This window comes from Oncorhynchus clarkii, chromosome 16 (genome assembly GCF_045791955.1).
Source record: "Oncorhynchus clarkii lewisi isolate Uvic-CL-2024 chromosome 16, UVic_Ocla_1.0, whole genome shotgun sequence".
NCBI lineage: Eukaryota > Metazoa > Chordata > Actinopteri > Salmoniformes > Salmonidae > Oncorhynchus > Oncorhynchus clarkii.
Genome location: NC_092162.1, coordinates 49496840 through 49515819, shown reverse-complemented (window position 1 = coordinate 49515819; position 18980 = coordinate 49496840). Strand labels below are relative to the sequence as shown.

The 18980-nt window shown below is 40.2% G+C and overlaps 1 protein-coding gene across 1 annotated transcript in view; it reads right to left on the bottom strand.

Annotated features, from left to right (window-relative positions):
- The window catches only part of LOC139367676 (nephronophthisis 4), a 190914-nt gene that overhangs the window by 162720 nt on the left and 9214 nt on the right, over nucleotides 1-18980 (bottom strand). The window lies entirely within an intron of this gene.

Here is an 18980-nt window from a genome sequence, read left to right as displayed (position 1 = left end):
TAGGAGGCAGAACGCATATCCTTCCTAAGCGGTATGACGGCTGCGTGGTCCCATGGTGTTTATACTTGCCTACTATTGTTTGTGCAGATGAATTTGGCACCTTCAGGCGTATGGAAATTGCTCCCAAGGATGAACCAGACCTCTGGAGGACTACACATTTTTTTCTGTCTTGGCTGATTTCTCTTAATTTTCCCATGATGTCAAGCAAAGAGGCACTGGGTTTGATGGTAGGCCTTGAAATACATTCACAGGTACACCTACAATTGACTCAAAGTATGTCAATTAGCCTATCAGAAGCTTCTAAAGCCATGCCATCATTTTCTGGAATTTTCCAAGCTGTTTAAAGGCACAGTCAATTTAGTGTATGTAAACTTCTGACCAACTGGAATTGTGATACAGTGGATTATAAGTGAAATAATCTGTCTGTAAACAATTGTTGGAAAAATTACCTGTGTCATGCACAAAGTAGATGTCCTTACCGACTTGCCAAAACTAGTTTGTTAACAAGAAATTTGTTGAGTGGTTGAAAAACAAGTTTTAAATTACTCCAACCTAAGTGTACGTAAACTTACGACTTCAACTGTATGTACATTTGATCGTTTTTTGTGTGTTTTTTTTACATTGGCAAATTTCTAAAAACCTGTTTTTTGCTTTGTTATTATGGGGTATTGTGTGTAGATTGATGAGGGGGGGAAAAATATTTTATTTGTTCTAGAATAAGGCTGTAACGTAACAAAATGTGGAAAAGGTTATGGGGTCTGAATACTTTCCGAATGCACTGTACGCTAGATTTAGAGATATTTGGCAACTTTAGTTGTGAATGATACAAACCTTAATGTCTTAAAAAACAAAATATATATGGGCTGCATGATGAGACTATAGGCGATTGATGATTTGAGGAAGTCGCTAAAAAAGCTTGCGCTCTGTTCGCTGTTCTCTCAGCAAGAGTTCAGGAATATCGATAGTAACATGTTGTTTTCACAATGAAACATATTTCATTAAACTGTTGGCAGCCCCCCTCTCTGCACGCTGGAGAAGGGAATAAAGGACAGAGAGAAGGAGATGGTAACATGGTGATGAGATGTTCTGTAGCTAAAAGGTAAATATGTCAGCCTATTAATTATGAAAATATAAAAAATGGGCTATTACTTGGCTATTCAAAATCAAATTGAAATTCATTATAAAATGTAGGGCTTCCTCTGTAAGCTAACCTGCACAATCAATGAACCAACAGCATGGCCTAGGCCTACATGTTTTCTCGCAGACTCGTGGATAGAACGTTTGGAGCATTGCATAAGCTAACCAGTCCCCCATTATGCATAATAATACAGTCCACACAAAGGTGATTACTATAATTGTTTACATTTTGGAGTATAGGCTAGACCAATTACCAAAAACACAGTTAAAAATAATAATAATAATAATAATTGTGTGCATAATATGGGGTAGACTATGCATTATATAATGGCACAGTCATTATTTGAATTCGGGGGGGTTCGGGCTTGGGCTCATATATAGGCCTATAAGCTCTAATATGCGTATGGTTGATTTGAATGAATCGTCACCTTAGAAATTGCTGTCCATTTAGTTTTGTTAGGCTTTGAAACTAACACCCAAAACGACCCCGTTTTCCTCTCATTTTCAACCTGTTGTTGAACTTCTTTCTTCAAATTGATCCATCACATTAAGATCAGTTTTAAAGCATGATAATGTTTTGATGATAAGTGATAGATGTGATTTTTGATATAATTTGCATTAATATCAGACTGGTTAGAGGGACAATAGAGCCCTGAGTACCAGGCAATTAGCGACCTGATGGTCGTTAGTCAGTTGGGTACTACCGATGCATGACCAGAGAGCATAAAAGGAGATTACCATGGAATTGTACTATGGTCATGACTCATACGGTCACCGCAACAGCCCTAACTAATTCCCAGTATTGTAAAACATCATCATTACACATTCAAATCAATGATGTGTGTATTCTACCTGTGTTATCAATGATAATACCACTAATTATTGTGAGTTAACTGATTAATATAATGTTTGATTTAAATGCTGTGCAAGAAGAATGATTTTCCTAATAATCGTGTTCACATGAGCACATTTGATGATCAGGCTACCTGATGGGACATTGAAAAATGAAACTCACAAGGCAGGTGGTGTTAAGCTCTCCCAAGCTGTAAGAAAAAACTAAATAAACAAACAATGTAGTGTTTTGAAAAATAATAACCATATTTCAACTTGTTTCACCACAAGAACACCACTAAACTCTTGTTAAGTTTAATCATATAGGTTAGAGCTAGATAAAAGCAAAATATTCCATGAGAGAGAGAGTCCAAATTTACACAGCTGTGTGCAGGTTACCTTTGAACTGTAAAAACGGCTACTAAATGTCCTCCAACACTACATTGTGTGGCTTACCTCTGTGTGAGTGTGTGTCCCTAAACTGTGAATAGAATATGATTGAGTGAGAATATTACAATTTCTAACTGAATCTATAGGATTTAGTGTATGTCAATCACTGTAAATCACAGCCTGTTGATTTATTTTCTGGCAATGTTTATGACATTTTAGCTGACTTACGAATGGTGAAAGCCACGAAAGATGTTCCGATTTAAGGGTTGGGTACCCAGGTGTGTGTGTATGTATGAGTGTTGCTTGTTGAGGTACATTACTGTTGTTAATTGCTACAGTGTGTAGTGTGAGGTGATATGTGATTATTCACCGAGGATATAGACCTACAGCAGATGTGCAAGGACAGAACATCCTTGTGTAACGGATGTGAAACGGCTAGCTAGTTAGTGGTGGTGCGCACTAAATAGCATTTCAATCGGTGACGTCACTTGCTCTGAGACCTTGAAGTAGTGGTTCCCCTTGCTCTGCAAGGGCCACAGCTTTTGTGGAGCGATGGGTAACGATGCTTCGTGGGTGACTGTTGTTGATGTGTGCAGAGGGTCCCTGGTTCGCGCCCGGGTATGGTCTAAAGGTATACTGTTACATTGGTGCCGTGACCCGGATCACTGGCTGCTGCGGAAAAGGAGGAGGTCAAAAGGGGGGTGAGTGTAACAGATGTGAAACGGCTAGCTAGTTAGCGGTGGTGCGCGCTAAATAGCGTTTCAATCGGTGACGTCACTTGCTCTGAGACCTTGAAGTAGTGGTTCCCCTTGCTCTGCAAGGGCCGCGGCTTTTGTGGAGCGATGGGTAACGATGCTTCGTGGGTGACTGTTGTTGATGTGTGCAGAGGATCCATGGTTCGCGCCCGGGTATGGGCGAGGGGACGGTCTAAATTTATACTGTTACACTTGCCGGTCGTTAACTACTCCAACAAACAGTCTGGAATGGATAACTGCTAAGGAGAAAGACAGTTGTATAAAAATGTGTCCATTTACAAAGATTAAAAAACGTTTATATTATCACACAATCAAAACAATGATGATATTAATTGTGTGTTCTGCTTGTGTTCTAATCTGTTGTCAATGTTCATAAACACACACACAGAGACTGTGATGACTCTTCTTAAGATAACCACACTAACCTATATATGAAAGGGAAAAGTAGAAAGAATGACAGCCAAGGGTTTTACTCAACATACAGGTAAAATCAATTTAGTTAGCTAGTTACAGACAACATGAACAACAAGCAAGCTAACGTTACTCAAAGTTCATTAGCTAGTTAGCTAAATAAACCCACAGGTCAGGCTAGCTAGCTAGCTAAAATTATGAACATGAGTTACATCATGTGCATTACACTCAGACATTAGCTAGCTAGCTAACATACATTAAGCCAGATATAGCTAGCTAGGCAGCTAACTAACATTAGCTATTATAGCTAGCTAGCTACTAAGTTAACACTAACACTAGCTAGTAACACTTGTCTTACCAATCAAACCAACGGTGGAGGACACTGTGGAATATGTTTTTTATTAGCTAGCTATCTCGCCAGCTAACGTTGGATACCTGCTGGTAGTTGCTGCTTAACCAACTAGCTAACTACACTAACCAAATGCAGGCAGTCAACTAATGTTATAATCAGCTGTGTGTCTCTCTGTGGGTAGCCTGCCTGGTAGTCCTAAAGTTAGTTTGGAATTTGTTTGCGTGCTTGGAATCTTAGCTGTGTGGGCATGTGATGTTGTGTTCCATCTTTTACATTGGACGACAGTGAATGTGTAAAGTAAGGTGTGTGATAGATGGCTAACTAACCAAAGGTTTGAGAAGCATCCAGCTAAAAGATACTGATAATTTACCTCAGTACTCAGTTTATTCACTAGGAAACAAATACGATGAAATGGAGAGGGACCATACCAATAGAACCTAGAATTGTATTATATAGGAATCACCTTGTTGGCATTATGCAGTGTAACATTAATCAGGTGCAAAAGTAGCTGTCTCATTTTCCTTCATTCATTCAAGCTTTGCTAACATGCTGTTTCTAGTTGTTGTGGCCTGTCAAAAAGTGCAGTCTGTGTTGAAACGAGAGAAAGTAATGATGGTTCTGCGAATGAGTATTCAAGCATTTCGCTACACTCGCATTAACATCTGCTAACCATGTGTAAGTGACAAATAAATTTGATTTGACATAGTAACAGACATGAGAGCTGTTACTTTTCAACACCCTAAACTCTGATAAACAGCTGTAACTTGATTGGTAGATGATATTTCTGTTCTGATTTTGAGATTTAAATGGCAGAGAAGTAGACAAAGATTTCATATGCTCGAACTTGTCTAACTTGTTGGGGGAGTGGTCAAAATGGCAGTTGTTTCCAAAAGTTCAGAGAAAATGTCGTCAATGCGGTTACTAAAACAGCTGTAACGTTTGATCAGTACCAGATCATTTTGTTACGACTTCAGATTTGAATAGCAGGGAAGTAGTCAAAGATGTCATACCACCTAACTTGTTGTCTAGGTTGTTGGCAAACAACTGCAAAGGTTGCATTGTTTACAGTGAATAGAATAGAATGTTGGGAGAGAAGCTGTCACAATGGGACCTTTAGAATGCTGAAGAACTCCCATGAATGTGGATGGAAGACAAAAAGAAGCACAAAAAAGTATAAAAGATATCAAAAAGTTGTATACAAGCAACTCAATCCAGACCAGTCTACACGTTTTAAATAGTTTGAACTGCGTTTCTAGCTTAAAACGGTAGAGGAGTAGCATTCAAAATATTAAGAAGTATGTAGAAGATTAAATGTGGGGACTCCTGCTTCGCAAGCCCCATTAATAAAGAATTTATCTGCATTGCATGTTTGTTATCTGGGCAGCCACACAGTTTTAGAGAAATACATTTTTTCCAATTAACTACCAATATGCGAACATACCATTCAAACAATGCAGTCAATCCACAGCCATACTGGCTATTAAGAGTTAAGGTATCTTTGTAGTGACTGGGTGTATTGATACACCATACAAGTGTAACTAATAACTTCACCAAGCTCAAAGGGCTATTCAATGTCTGCTTCTACCAATAGGTTCCCTACTTTGCGAGGCATTGGAAAACCTCCCTGGTCTTTGTGGTTGAATCTGTGTTTGAAATTCACAGCTCGACTGAGGGACCTTACAGATAATTGTGTGGGGTACAGAGAAGAGGTAGTCATTAAAAAAATCATGTTAAACACTATTATAGCACACAGCGAGTCCATGCAACTTATTATGGGACTTGTTACTCCTGAACATAGGCTTGCCATAACAAAAGGGGTTGAATACTTATTGGCTCAAGTCATTTTAGCTTAAATTGTTTTATTAAATTGTTTAAAAAACTATTAAAATATATGATTCCACTGACATTATGAGCTATTGTGTGTAGGCCAGGGACCAAAAATATCAGTTTAATCCATTTTAAATTCAGGCTGTAACACCACAAAATGTGGAAAAAGTCAAGGGATGTGAATACATTGTAAAGGCACTTTATTTTAGAGGCTATTTATACATGACAGAAAATTGATAGGATCTATGTCACCAACATTGTCTAGGCAACAAGCAGAGGCAACTCATTCCAAATAGGCCTACTAGCACCGCACTGTCACACACTCCGAACCTTGCAGAAATGCTGTTTGACATCTTGCCCCTTCCCGTCGCCACAGGAGTGCGAGGATGTCAATGAGAAAACAGCTTGCGCGCCGGCAATGCCAGGGATAACATATGTTTTACCTAATGAGAGGTTATTCTCAAGCAACTTAGTCAACAAAACCATTAATCGAGTGTCACATGGGTAAATATTCCTGTGAATATGACAAAGGCAAAAAATAACTGTAATAGGGCTGGATTCAAACATCATCATCTAGACTATAGCTCTAAAGCCCAGGCAGCACCAGCAAAGGCAGAAGCAGCAGCAGTAGCCTGTCAGTGTCAGCATATAGGGGATTATAGTCAGCCGCTGTGTTGTGGGTGACAGATAAATTAACTATGTGTGAGAGGGGGTTTGTTATACAACATTGAGTACATATCATCGGGGCTCTCCGTGTTATAACAAACCAGAGCTTTTTACTGTTTTGTGGGACGATGTTATATGGCATCTGACTGCCATCGTTGTAAATGTGTAGTGTTTGGAGAGAATTAATCCCAGACCAACATGGATGTGATAGGAGTGGGCCCTAAACTACTGCCTCACTGACATTTCAAATTCATCACCTGCGTATTCCCTCTTGGATTTTGGGGTAGACGTCCTATCCCCTTCGTATTATTGTTCAGAATGTCATTGTTATTATAAGACCTAACAAGTTAAGGTAGCGGTTATAGCTTTGGGCCAGTAACTGAAAGGTCGCTTGTTCAAATACCCGAACCGACAAATTGGAAAATGTACACTACCGTTCAAAAGTTTGGGGTCACTTAGAAATGTCTTGTTTTTGAAAGAAAAGCAATTATTTTGTCCATTAAAAAAACATCAAATTTATCAGAAAAACAGTGTAGACATTGTTAATGTTGTAAATGACTATTGTAGCTGGAAGCATATTTTTTTTATGGAATATCTACATAGGCGTACAGAGGCCCATTATCAGCTACCATCACTCCTGTGTTCCAATGGCACGTTGTGTTAGCTAATCCAAGTTTATAATTTTAAAAGGCTAATTTATCATTAGGAAACCCTTTTGCAATTATGTTAGCGCAGCTGAAAACTGTTGTCCTGATTAAAGAAGGAATAAAACGGGCCTTTTTTTTAGACTAGTTGAGTATCCGGAGCATCAGCATGTGGGATCGATTACAGGGTCAAAATGGCCCGAAACAAAGACCTTTCTTCTGAAACTCGTCAGTCTATTCTTGTTCTGAGAAATGAAGACTATTCTATGCGAGAAATTGCCAAGTTGCCTCACAAGTCCTCAACTGGGCACTTCTTTAAATAGTACCCGCAAAACACCAGTTTCAATGTCAACAGTGAAGAGGCAACTCAGGGATGATGGCCTTCTAAGCAGAGTTGCAAAGAAAAAGCCATATCTCAGACTGACCAATAAAAATAAAATATTAAGATGTGCAAAAGAACACAGACACTGGACAGAGGAACTCTGCCTACAAGGCCAGTATCCCGGAGTTGCCTCTTCACTGTTACGTTGAGACTGGTGTTTTGCGGGTACTATTTAATGAAGCTGCCAGTTGACGACACGAGGCATCTGTTTCTCAAACTAGACACTCTAATGTACTTGTCCTCTTGCTCAGTTGTGCACCGGGGACTCCCACTCCTCTTTCTATTCTGTTTACAGCCAGTTTGTGCTGTTCTGTGAAGGAAGTAGTACACAGCCTTGTACGAGATCTTCAGTTTCTTGGCTATTCCTCACATGGAATAGTCTTCATTTCTCATAACAAGAATAGACTGATGAGTTTCAGAAGAAAGGACTTGGTTTCAGGCCATTTTGAGCCTGTAATCGAACCCACAAATGCTGATGCTTCAGATACACAACTAGTATAATAAAGATGGACAGTTTTATTGCGCTTTAATCAGGGCAACAGTTTTCAGCTGTGCTAACATAATTGCAAAAGGGTTTTATGATGATCAATTAGCCTTTTAAAATGATAAACTTGGATTAGCTAACAACATGCCATTGGAACACAGGAGTGATGGTTGCTGATAATGGGCCTCTGTACGCCTATGTAGATATTCCATTAAAAAAATTGCCGTTTACAGCTACAATAGTCATTTACAACATTAACAATGTCTACACTGTATTTCTGATCAATTTGATGTTATTTTAAATGGAGGGGGAAAGTTTTTATTTTTTTTAAAGGACATTTCTAAGTGACCCCAAACTTTTGAACGGTAGTGTATATTTTTTGTCTTTCCCCATTCCAGTCCATTCTGTTCCATTTGGTACCAAATGAATACAACCTAGGCTGAGCACACAAGGGACTTCACTCATACTCAAAATACAGTAAACAAAGCCCTTGTAAATGTATTTTAGAATGGAGGGTTCTTTGTAAGGACGCTCTAATTAACAGAGGCTGGTCGTCAAACCAAGGAGATTCCCCATGAGAAAGTGAAAGAGAGAGACAGAGCCGGAGATGGGGCGAACACAGGGCATTTACATGCAGGATGCGGAGACAGGCACAGGTAACACGAGTCAGCTACCTGAGCGTCATACAATAGCAAAGCCGTAATGAGCAGAGCAGGAATCATCTGTTAATTTGGGCCGAACATGTACACACGCTGCCCTTTGAACATATGGCACTAAAACACTGCTATGTAACCTGAGTGAGCAAGTGAGCTCCAGTTGCTTCCAGAGAATATTTAAATATGCAAGAGCTGGGTTATATTCATTAGGCCAGCAAATTGACTGAAACAGGGAGGGACTAGCTGAACCTGTCCAATAAGAAATGCTTGTTTTTGTTTTCCATTACATTTTTTTTTGCTAAGGTACAGTGAGCCCGAATGAATACAATTAATACTTAATTCTGTGATTTAGTCCACATATGTCGGTCTGTGTGGTAACATAGGGTTTTACATTATTCACTTGCTCATTGCTGCTTAGACTATACAGTGCATTCAGAAAGCAATCAGACCCCTTGACGTTCTCCACATTTTGTTACGTTACAGCCTTATTCTAAAAGGGATTCAATTGTTTTTTCCCCTTATCAATATCAATACTGCATAATAACAAACCAAAAACAGGTTTAGAATTTACTAACTCATAAAAAAATAAAACATTTACTGATATCACACTATATAAATATTCAGACTCTTTACTCAGTACTTTGTTGAAGTACCTTTGGCAGCGATTACAGCTACAAGCTTGGCACTAGAGGTCGACTGATTACGATTTTTCAACGCCGATACCGATTATTGGGGGACCAAAAAAAGCTGATACCGATTAAATCGACCAATTTTTTTCATTTATGTGTAATAATGACAATTACAACAATACTGAATTAACACTATTTTACCTTAATATAATACATCAATAAAATCTATTTAGCCTCAAATAAATAATGAAACATGTTCAATTTGGTTTAAAAAATGCAAAAACAAAGTGTTAGAGAAGAAAGTAAAAGTGCAATATGTGCCATGTAAGAAAGCTAACGTTTAAGTTCCTTGCTCAGAACATGAGAACATATGAAAGCTGGTGGTTCCTTTTAACACGAGTCTTCAATATTCCCAGGTAAGAAGTGTTAGGTTGTAGTTATTATAGGAATTATAGGACTATTTCTGTCTATACCATTTGTATTTCATTAACCTTTGACTATTGGATGTTCTTATAGGCACTTTAGTATTGCCAGTGTAACAGTATAGCTTCTGTCCCTCTCCTCGCTCCTACCTGGGCTCGAACCAGGAACACAACGACAACAGCCAACCTCGAAGCAGCGTTCCCCATCGCTCCACAAAAGCCGCGGCCCTTGCAGAGCAAGGGGAACAACCACTCCAAGTCTCAGAGCGAGTGATGTTTGAAACGCTATTAGCGCGCACCCCGCAAACTAGCTAGCCATTTCACATCGGTTATACCAGCCTAATCTCGGGAGTTGATGGGCTTGAAGTCATAAACAGCGCAACGCTTGAAACACAGTAAAGGGCTGCTGGCAAAATGCACAAAAGTGCTGTTTGAATTAATGTTTACAAGCCTGCTGGTGCCTACCATCGCTCAGTCAGACTGCTCTATCAAATCATACACTTAAGTATAACATAATAACACAGAAATACGTTCCTAGGCGGGCATTGAAAATAATAAAATAATAATTGCCTAGTTAAATAAAAATATGAAATAAAGGTGTAGATTTTTTTTATTTTTTTATTTTTTTAAATCGGTCAAATCGGTGTCCAAAAATATAGATATCCGATTGTTATGAAAACTTGAAAATCGGCCATATTTAAAATCGGCCATTCCGATTAATCGGTCAGCCTCTACAGCCTCTTCCCCAACATTTGGGGAGTTTCTCGCATTCTTCTCTGCAGATCCTCTCAAGTTCTGTCAGGTCTCTGTCAGGTCTCTCCAGAGATGTTCGATCGGGTTCAAGTCCGGGCTCTAGCTGGGCCACTCAAGGACATTCAGAGACTTGTCCCGAAGCCACTGCTGCGTTCTCTTGGCTGTGTTCTTAGGGGCATTGTCCATGCTGCCACCACCATGCTTCACCGTAGAGATGGTGCCAGGTTTCCTCCAGACATGAAGCTTGGCATTCAGGCTAAATTCAATCTTGGTTTCATCAGCCAATAGAACTTACTTCTCATGACAGAAGCAAGCTATCATGTGCTTTTTACTTTGGAGTGGCTTCCATCTGGCCACTCCACTATAAAGGGCTGACTGTGGAGTGCTGCAGAGATGGTTGTCCTTCTGGAAGGTCCTCCCATCTCCACCGAGGAACTCTGGAGCTTTGTCAGAGTGACCATCGGATTCTTGGTCACCTCCTTGACCAAGGCCCTTCTCCCCCGATTGCTCAGGTTGGCCGGGCGGCCAGCTCTAGGAAGAGTCTTGGTGGTTACAAACTTCTTCCATTTAAGAATGATGGAGGCCACTATGTTCCTGGGGACCTTCAATGATGCAGACATTTTTTGGTACCCTTCCACGGATCTGTGCCTCGACACAATCCTTTCCCGGAGCTCTACGGAAAGTTCCTTTGACCTCATGGCTTGGTTTTTGCTCTGACATGCACTGTCAAATGTGGGACATTATATAGACAGGTGTGTGCCTTTCCAAATCATGTCCAATTAATTTAATTTACAGGTGGACTCCAATCAAGTTGTAGAAAAATCTCAAGGATGCTCAATGGAAACAGGATGTACCTGAGCTCAATTTCAAGTCTCATAGGAAAGGATCTGAATATTTATGTAAATATTTTTTTTATTTTACCAGTTTTTTTGCTTTGTCATTATGGGGTATTGTGTGTAGATTGATGAAGAAAAAATATGATTTAATCAATTGTATTATAAAGGCTGTAACGAAACAAAATGTGAAAAAAAGTCAAGGGGTCCGAATACACTGTACCTCAAGGCAACCTCCTGCCATGAGACTGTGCCTATGGCTGCTTGTTAAAGTGAATAAAACAAGAACTTGTCACTCGGTGCATGAAATCCTGCACGAAGACATGTGCTCAGCTGTGTTTGATGTTACCGTCACTAGTACAACCATCAGGTATGGTGATTAGATTTCTTAATTGTGTGTTTAAGCATTACACAAAGGTTCATTAGACCTACTTATCTCACATGTAACCACTACTGAACCCAAGACATGGGAACAAAATCTATTTATCAGAGGCTACATTAGGGAAGGAATCTAAAGTGTTGATGGGTCAAAAGAACATCGTTAACAAGCAGTGGCTGCTAAATGATTTCCTAGGTGACCCACACCTCATAATTACTGCCTTGCTTTAAGTTGCATCTCCTCATTTAGTGTCTTGCTTGCCCTATTAGTGACCGTAAATTGCAAGCAATCATGCATTTTAGGTGCAGTATCAGGAGCAAGGCTGGGTTTAATGTACTGTAAAAATGGCTAACCTTCATTTGGGAGAGCATGAGTTCTGGCACGTGTGACTCAATGTATATACACGCATGTGTGTGTCCTTATATACACACATACATACATACATACACATACACACACTCTTCCTTGAGATGACACAATATAATTTTGGGGGGAGAAAAGCGACTTTCATCATCTTTGTTTCATGTTGTGCTCGAGGAGACATCCTAGCTGTCCACATAGTCTGACAAATGAAGGACATAATTGAAAATTAAAATCATGACCAAAAATTATTCCTGTGGGGTAGGCCTACAGTATATTCCATTAAACAAACTGAAGCAACCTAGTCCTCTCAATCAGCAAAGTTATTGTCACCTGTGCCCCATACATCTCCTCTGCTGGCTGTCATTCCCAGACAACAACAACAACTAGGACTTTAAATGCCCGCAGCTATGTCACAATGACAGAATCTCATACTCATGGATGAGGTGATAATATGACGGTGTCAATATGTCACCGGGTCGACCCTGACACTTTAGTCCCCGGCAAAGAACTGCCCTCTTAATCTCTGACAGGGACAACAGGCTGCTGCATGCATTCTGGAGAGGCATGGAAACAATGATGAGAAGGGGCTACTAATGCCACCTCTCCAACTCAGCCCAGGGACTACATTTACATGTCAAAGCCCCAAGCCACTCTGTACTAGGAGGAGTCTCATCTTCTCTCCCTCCCGAATCTCGCTCGTTCCTCTGTTCCATCTCTATTTCGCGGTCTCCCTTTATCCCCACACACAGTCAGAGCAGACCCCTGGGGAGTGATAGCAGAATAATGGGCCAAGCACATTGCATTGTGTTTGTGTGCGTGTGTACGCACGTATGTGAGAGGGAGAGAGAGTACAAAACAAGAGCGAGAAAGACCTCTCCTCTCATCGCCCCTCTGTCCTGGCTGCTCTGGTGACGATGGCAGGGTCTGAAATGCTCTCTGTGGTCACACAGCGGTAGATTATGGAGCATGGCACTGGAGTGTGGAAAGCCTTTAAGGAGCAGCTGCTCCACGGGATGTTTACTCCCACAGGAGCTGAAATATTGATCACTCCCAGCCAGGCAAAGCACAGGCCCCAACCAGCTCCATGTATAATTGAAGTGGGATCTCTCTTGAGCACAGCAGTCAAAAAGGGAGAAGAGGAGTTAACCAGAGAAACCCAAAGTCCCACCAGTTCCCTTTTTGATGTACATAAATCATATGGAATTTCAGATGTGTGTGCTTTGATCAGTCGTCCTGCTTGGATTGGGGGAGAGCAGAGGTGAGAGAAGAGTACAAAAGGGATGTAACATGTTGACGAGAACTTGGGAAGTGAGGAATTTGGGTTGTTTTCGACAACTGGTTGCACTGGTTTTATTTGATCAATTTTGGTCCGGGGGTTAAGTTTAGTTAAATGGACAAATGTGTGATGTCTACCATTACCGCACATCTGCTATTATGTGCTCTAAGCTCAGTGGGGATTTCTCCTTAAGAAACCACTGTGCTCTTTTGAGAGCTCGAACACAAAAACAAAATGATTCAACTCACTGATGTTCAAATGTTCTCAGTGACTCACTGCCTTTCAATACATACCGTTTTGAAGCTATGTAATGGTGTGTGTTCAGAACAAAAACTCCTATATCACTCAAACATAAAGTACAGTGCATCAAAGCTGTGCGTCCTTCCAGGTACAATTTCTACACTATTGAATTGTGCTTGTTTTTGGAAAAAGATGGAATAAAATGGAGTGATCAGAATGAGAGGATGAACTACGGAACAGAGCTTCCAACTCCATTAGCCTAGCTCAATCCTCAGGCCATCTATGGCACAACAGTGCCATCTACTGCCCAAAACTGATATTCTCCACCTTAAGTAAGTTTGAGACTGAAAACTGTTAATATCACCAGAGGAAGAGGCGAAGCGAGAGAGCCCACACCCACCAGAATCTGTCCACGTGGAATACTGCGATAAGCAGACCGTCTGCCTTCCAGCCTTCGACTCCCATTGTTAGGAAGGAGACAAGACCATCTTGTCATTATATACAGCATCTCTGATATCACCAAAACAACTTAAAATGTTAAGTTTCACCAATAAGCCCACCAGGTACTATTAACAAGGCCTACAGACAAAATGAGTGAAGGAGCTGGTTTACATAACTGGGACACTTGAGGAACCAGTTAATCATGAATTAAAGTATAAATATCATACCCCCACAAAAATTCTAACCTCCCCTTTTATTGTAATGGTGAGAGAGAGGTTAGTATGTCTTGGGGGGTATGATATTATTCCCGATTCATTCAGGATTATCTGTAATCATGGCAGCATCCACATTAATGTAGAAGTGTTCAGAAACATTCTATTCTCATTTACACTAAAAGTGACTCCAAAATGACACACTACATTATTTACCACTCATTTCCATTGGGCACAAAAATAATCTGAAACGCAACCAAAACAAACAGCAAATGCATCCAACAAGTTTATAGAGAGTCACTTGATGTAATCATTGTGTGCTAGAAATACGTGGCCAAATACTAAAACTTTTGACTACTTTAATACACATAAATTAATTTGTCCCAATACTTTTGGTCCCCTAAAATGGGGAGACTATGACAAAAAGTGTTGTAATTTTGAAACGGTTCACCTGAAATGGATAAAAAATATCCTCAAATGAAAGCTGACAGTCTGCACTTTAACCTCAGTCATTGGAGGGGGGAAAAAAGTGTCACTGTCCCAATACTTTTGGAGCTCACTGTATGCATCATTGTATTCTATGGTTGCAAATGCAATTGCAAACCTTACGATCGCTACAATCTTTTACTGATAGCATTCAACAAAACATAATTTCTGTTTTCTCTGCTCATGAATAGGCAATTAAGCAACAATAGTCTACATCTCAAATCTAAACATGGAAAGTTAAACACTGAAATAAAAGTAGTTATTATGTGATTAAAAGTTCCTTTTAAGTCAATTCTGTGTCCATAAACATGAACATCCTCATTGACATGATGATAATGCCTCACTTATGTCTGGAGAAAGAGCGAGACAGAGAAGAGAGATTTAATAGGAGCTTTTTCCTTCTGCCTTTAATCCCTCTGATTGTTTGAGTCATTCTCCTTGCCTGATATTAAAACCAATCCATCATGGCTGACAGGACCTATGCAATTTCACAGAGCTCCCCCGCTGCTCAGCTAGAATGCCGAGACTTTATTTGGATATCAAACAGCAATTTGCCACTCATAAACACCAACATGAATGCAGTGCAGCAGCCCAAATCAAATGAAAATGAAAGTGCCTCATGCAGCCTGAAACAACCAGACCTAGGCCACTTTATAATCCTGATAGGATGTGATATGTGTTACGACTGTCTGGGGCTGATGGGATCTGAAATGCGATTTGTTAATTGTTTCTGACCATTCAGGTGGACCTAAACTATGCCTTTTGCAGTAGAGTAACCTTCAATATTTTTGGTTAATATACCAGGAGTTCTGAAACATGGTCAATTATTTCAGAGCATCTATTGTCAAATGTCTCAACATCCATAGTAATGATTTCCTTTTTCAAGTCATTCCAAATTTCATCAAATAACATTCAAAGTGCATTCTACAATTTTTGCATTAAAGTGGCACGTTTTTTGCTCCTTATCATCATGACTTGAAATGTTTGAACAATATGAACAAAACATTCATAAACCAAGGCATGTAAAAGAAAGGTGGAATTATAGAAGTATGTGTCTGACTGTTGAATGCAGTATTTTTGCCACTTAACTGGTGTTTGAACAATAGGTTAATTCAATTTTATTCAATTCACGAATAACAGAAAATTTGCTTAATTTATTAACTGAAAATGGCCGTTCAACTCATCAATTCAATGAGCACATCATCCTAAATTGACCCCAACCTTGGTGAAGAAATCTATTTACATCACTTTTATTATCAAGCAGCTGACAAATTCAGTCTGTGAACATGCCTTCAGGGTTAACATCATATAAGGCCAGCTATTCAATCCTAACAAAGGTTGGGCTACTCATAAACGTTGATGGCACCAGCAAAACTTCTAGATTGGTTTTTGCAAGGGGAACACAGGCCCAGTCGTAAAATAGCCCTTCAGCAGAGCAAATAGATTAAAAACATTGAGTGCTAAAACATTGTCACATTCTTAATAGCTTGTCGTCTGAGGGTTCTAATGTGAAATACATATGGCATATTGAGTCAAAACAGCATTGGCCAACAGCTAGCCCAGTTACCCAGCTAACAATTCTAGGGAGAGAACGTTTTTGTAATGTCACGTGTAATGTTCACTTGATGTTTGAGTGTCCAGTTTTACTTTAGTTAGGGGAACATTTTACAATATGTTACAACAACAAAACACTGAGAACCTATTTAGAATGTTTTGGCTTTAGAGTTAGGAAAACGTTTCCTTCGTGTCAAACTAAAACATACCCAGAACGTGGTTACCATGTTCTCAGAAAATCCAAAATTAATGTTCTAGACACGTTTCATGGTACATCGCAAAAACATTAATGTGCCCAGTAATGAGAGTTAGGAGAATATTCCATCAACGTCACACCAAAGAAAACACAGAACACGGTTGCCATGTTCTCTGAATTTAAGATCAAATCAAATGTTATTTGTCACATGCCTTGAATATAACAGGTGTAGATTAAAGTGAGCTGCTTACTTACAAGCCCTTAACCAACAATGCAGTTTTCTGAAAAAGTTTTACAAAAAAAATAGATAAGTAATAAAATTGAAAATAAAAGTAACAAATAATTAAACAGCAGCAGTAAAATAACAATAGCATGGCTATATACAGGGGGTACCTGTACAGAGTCGATGTGCAATGGAAGCGGTTAGTCGAGGTAATTGAGGATAATGTTCTAGAAACGTTTCATAGGACGTTGCAAGAACATTCATGTCTCCAGTAATGAGAGTTAGGAGAATATTCCATCAATGTCACACCAAACATACACAGAACATGGTGGCCATGTTCTCAGAATAAAGACATTAACCCAATGAGTCCCATCGGCGTGATTAAGGATTTCTAAACCCTTTAAACAGTGTGATTAACAGGGGCTGAGTTAGAGTGGTGTTTGTGAGACATGGGTGGATCCTGTAGGGGCCATGGGCCAGGTCTTTTTACAAAAATGTATGAAGGTTTGAGCTACAAACAATTACAAGCCATCTATGAAAAGCTGAGACTCTTTGCTCTGTGATGCTCACAAGCTACACGAGTCGTTAGAAGGTAAGGAGTTCTTCTACATAGAAGATCCCAGGAAATCCCAGGACATAGTGCCTATAATACTGTAATAAGCTCACATAGTTGCTGTCAAACTCTAAATGCCACACAGTTGTCACTGACTAGTTGGAATACCTGACATGATGACTCCTTGCTGTCCCCAGTCCACCTGACTGTGCTGCTGCTCCAGTTTCAACTATTCTGCCTTATTATAATTCGACCATGCTGGTCATTTATGAGCATTTGAACATCTTGACCATGTTTTGTTATAATCTCCACCCGGCACAGCCAGAAGAGGACTGGCCACCCCACATAGCCTGGTTCCTCTCTAGGTTTCTTCCTAGGTTTTCGCCTTTCTAGGGAGTTTTTCCTAGCCACCGTGCTTCTACACCTGCATTGCTTGCTGTTTGGGGTTTTAGGCTGGGTTTCTGTACAGCACTTTGAGATATCAGCTGATGCACGAAGGGCTATATAAATAAATTTTATTTGATTTGATTTGATATTCATTTCCCACTGAGCAAACCATTTCTGTACTTACAACATTCATACACATTCATTTTTACAGGCTTTTGCCTTGGCGGACCTTATTTTTTAATTTACATTTGTCAATAAAACTAATGTATGCAACTGTTTCATGCCTATCGGTCTATAGGTTAAATTTGCATAATTCTGTGGAATGACATTGGAGTTTTTATCATAAAACCGGAACACTGGAAGAGTCTGTCTCTAGTCAGAGTGAGCCATGAGCAAACCAGAGAAGACTCGTTGCTAGGCAACTCAGATGCAGGCTGTAGCACAGGGAGCAGCAGCACAGAGGGAGAGACAGAGAGGTGCAGCATACATGCAGCAGCTAACAACAACAGCTAAGCTAGCAACCAAAAAAAAAAAAGTTTCTCTCCTGTTCTATTGGTTTTTATATCAACTTTCTGTCGTTGTCCAGAAGCCAACTGCATTATCCGAGTCATATCGACAACCCATGGTAGTTGTTGAATATTTAGTATATTGTATATCTGTTTTTTTAGTATATTGTTCATATCTGTTTTATAACACAGCTCGCATCAGATGGGTCTTTTAGAACAGTGTTTTCCCGCAAATTGCATTTTGGCAAATGTAAAACAATTACACTATATTGCAAAAGTATGTGGACACCCCTTCAAATTAGTGGATTCGGCTATTTCAGCTACATCCGTTGCTGACAGGTGTATAAAATCGAGCACACAGCCATGCAATCTCCATAGACAAATATTGGCAGTAGAAAGGCCTTACCGAAGATCTCAGTGACTTTCAACGTGGCACTTTCACCCTTCCAACAAGTTACTTCGTCAAATTTCTGCCCTGCTAAAGCTGCCCCGGTCAACTGGAGGTGTTGTTATTGTGAAGGGGAAACGTCTAGGAGCAACAAATGCTCAGCGAAGTGGTAGGCCACACAAGCTCACAGAACGGGACCGCAGTGTGCTGTCCTCGTTTGCAACACTCACTACTGAGTTCCAAACTGCCTCTGGAAGCAACGTCAGCACAAGAACTGTTCGTCGGAAGCTTCATGAAATGGGTTTCCATGGCCGAACAGCAGCACACAAGCCTAAGATCACCATGCGCAATGCCAAGCGTCAGCTGGTGTGGTGTAAAGCTCGCCGCCATTGGACTCTGGAGAAGTGGAAACGTTCTCTGGAGTGATGAATCACGCTTCACCATCTGGCGGTCCGACAGGGCGAATCTGGGTTTGGCAGATGCCAGGAGAACACTGCCTGCCCCAATGCATAGTGCCAACTGTACAGTTAGGTGGAGGATGAATAATCGTCTGGAGATGTTTTTCATGGTTCAGGCTTGGCCCCTTAGTTCCAGTGAAGGGAAA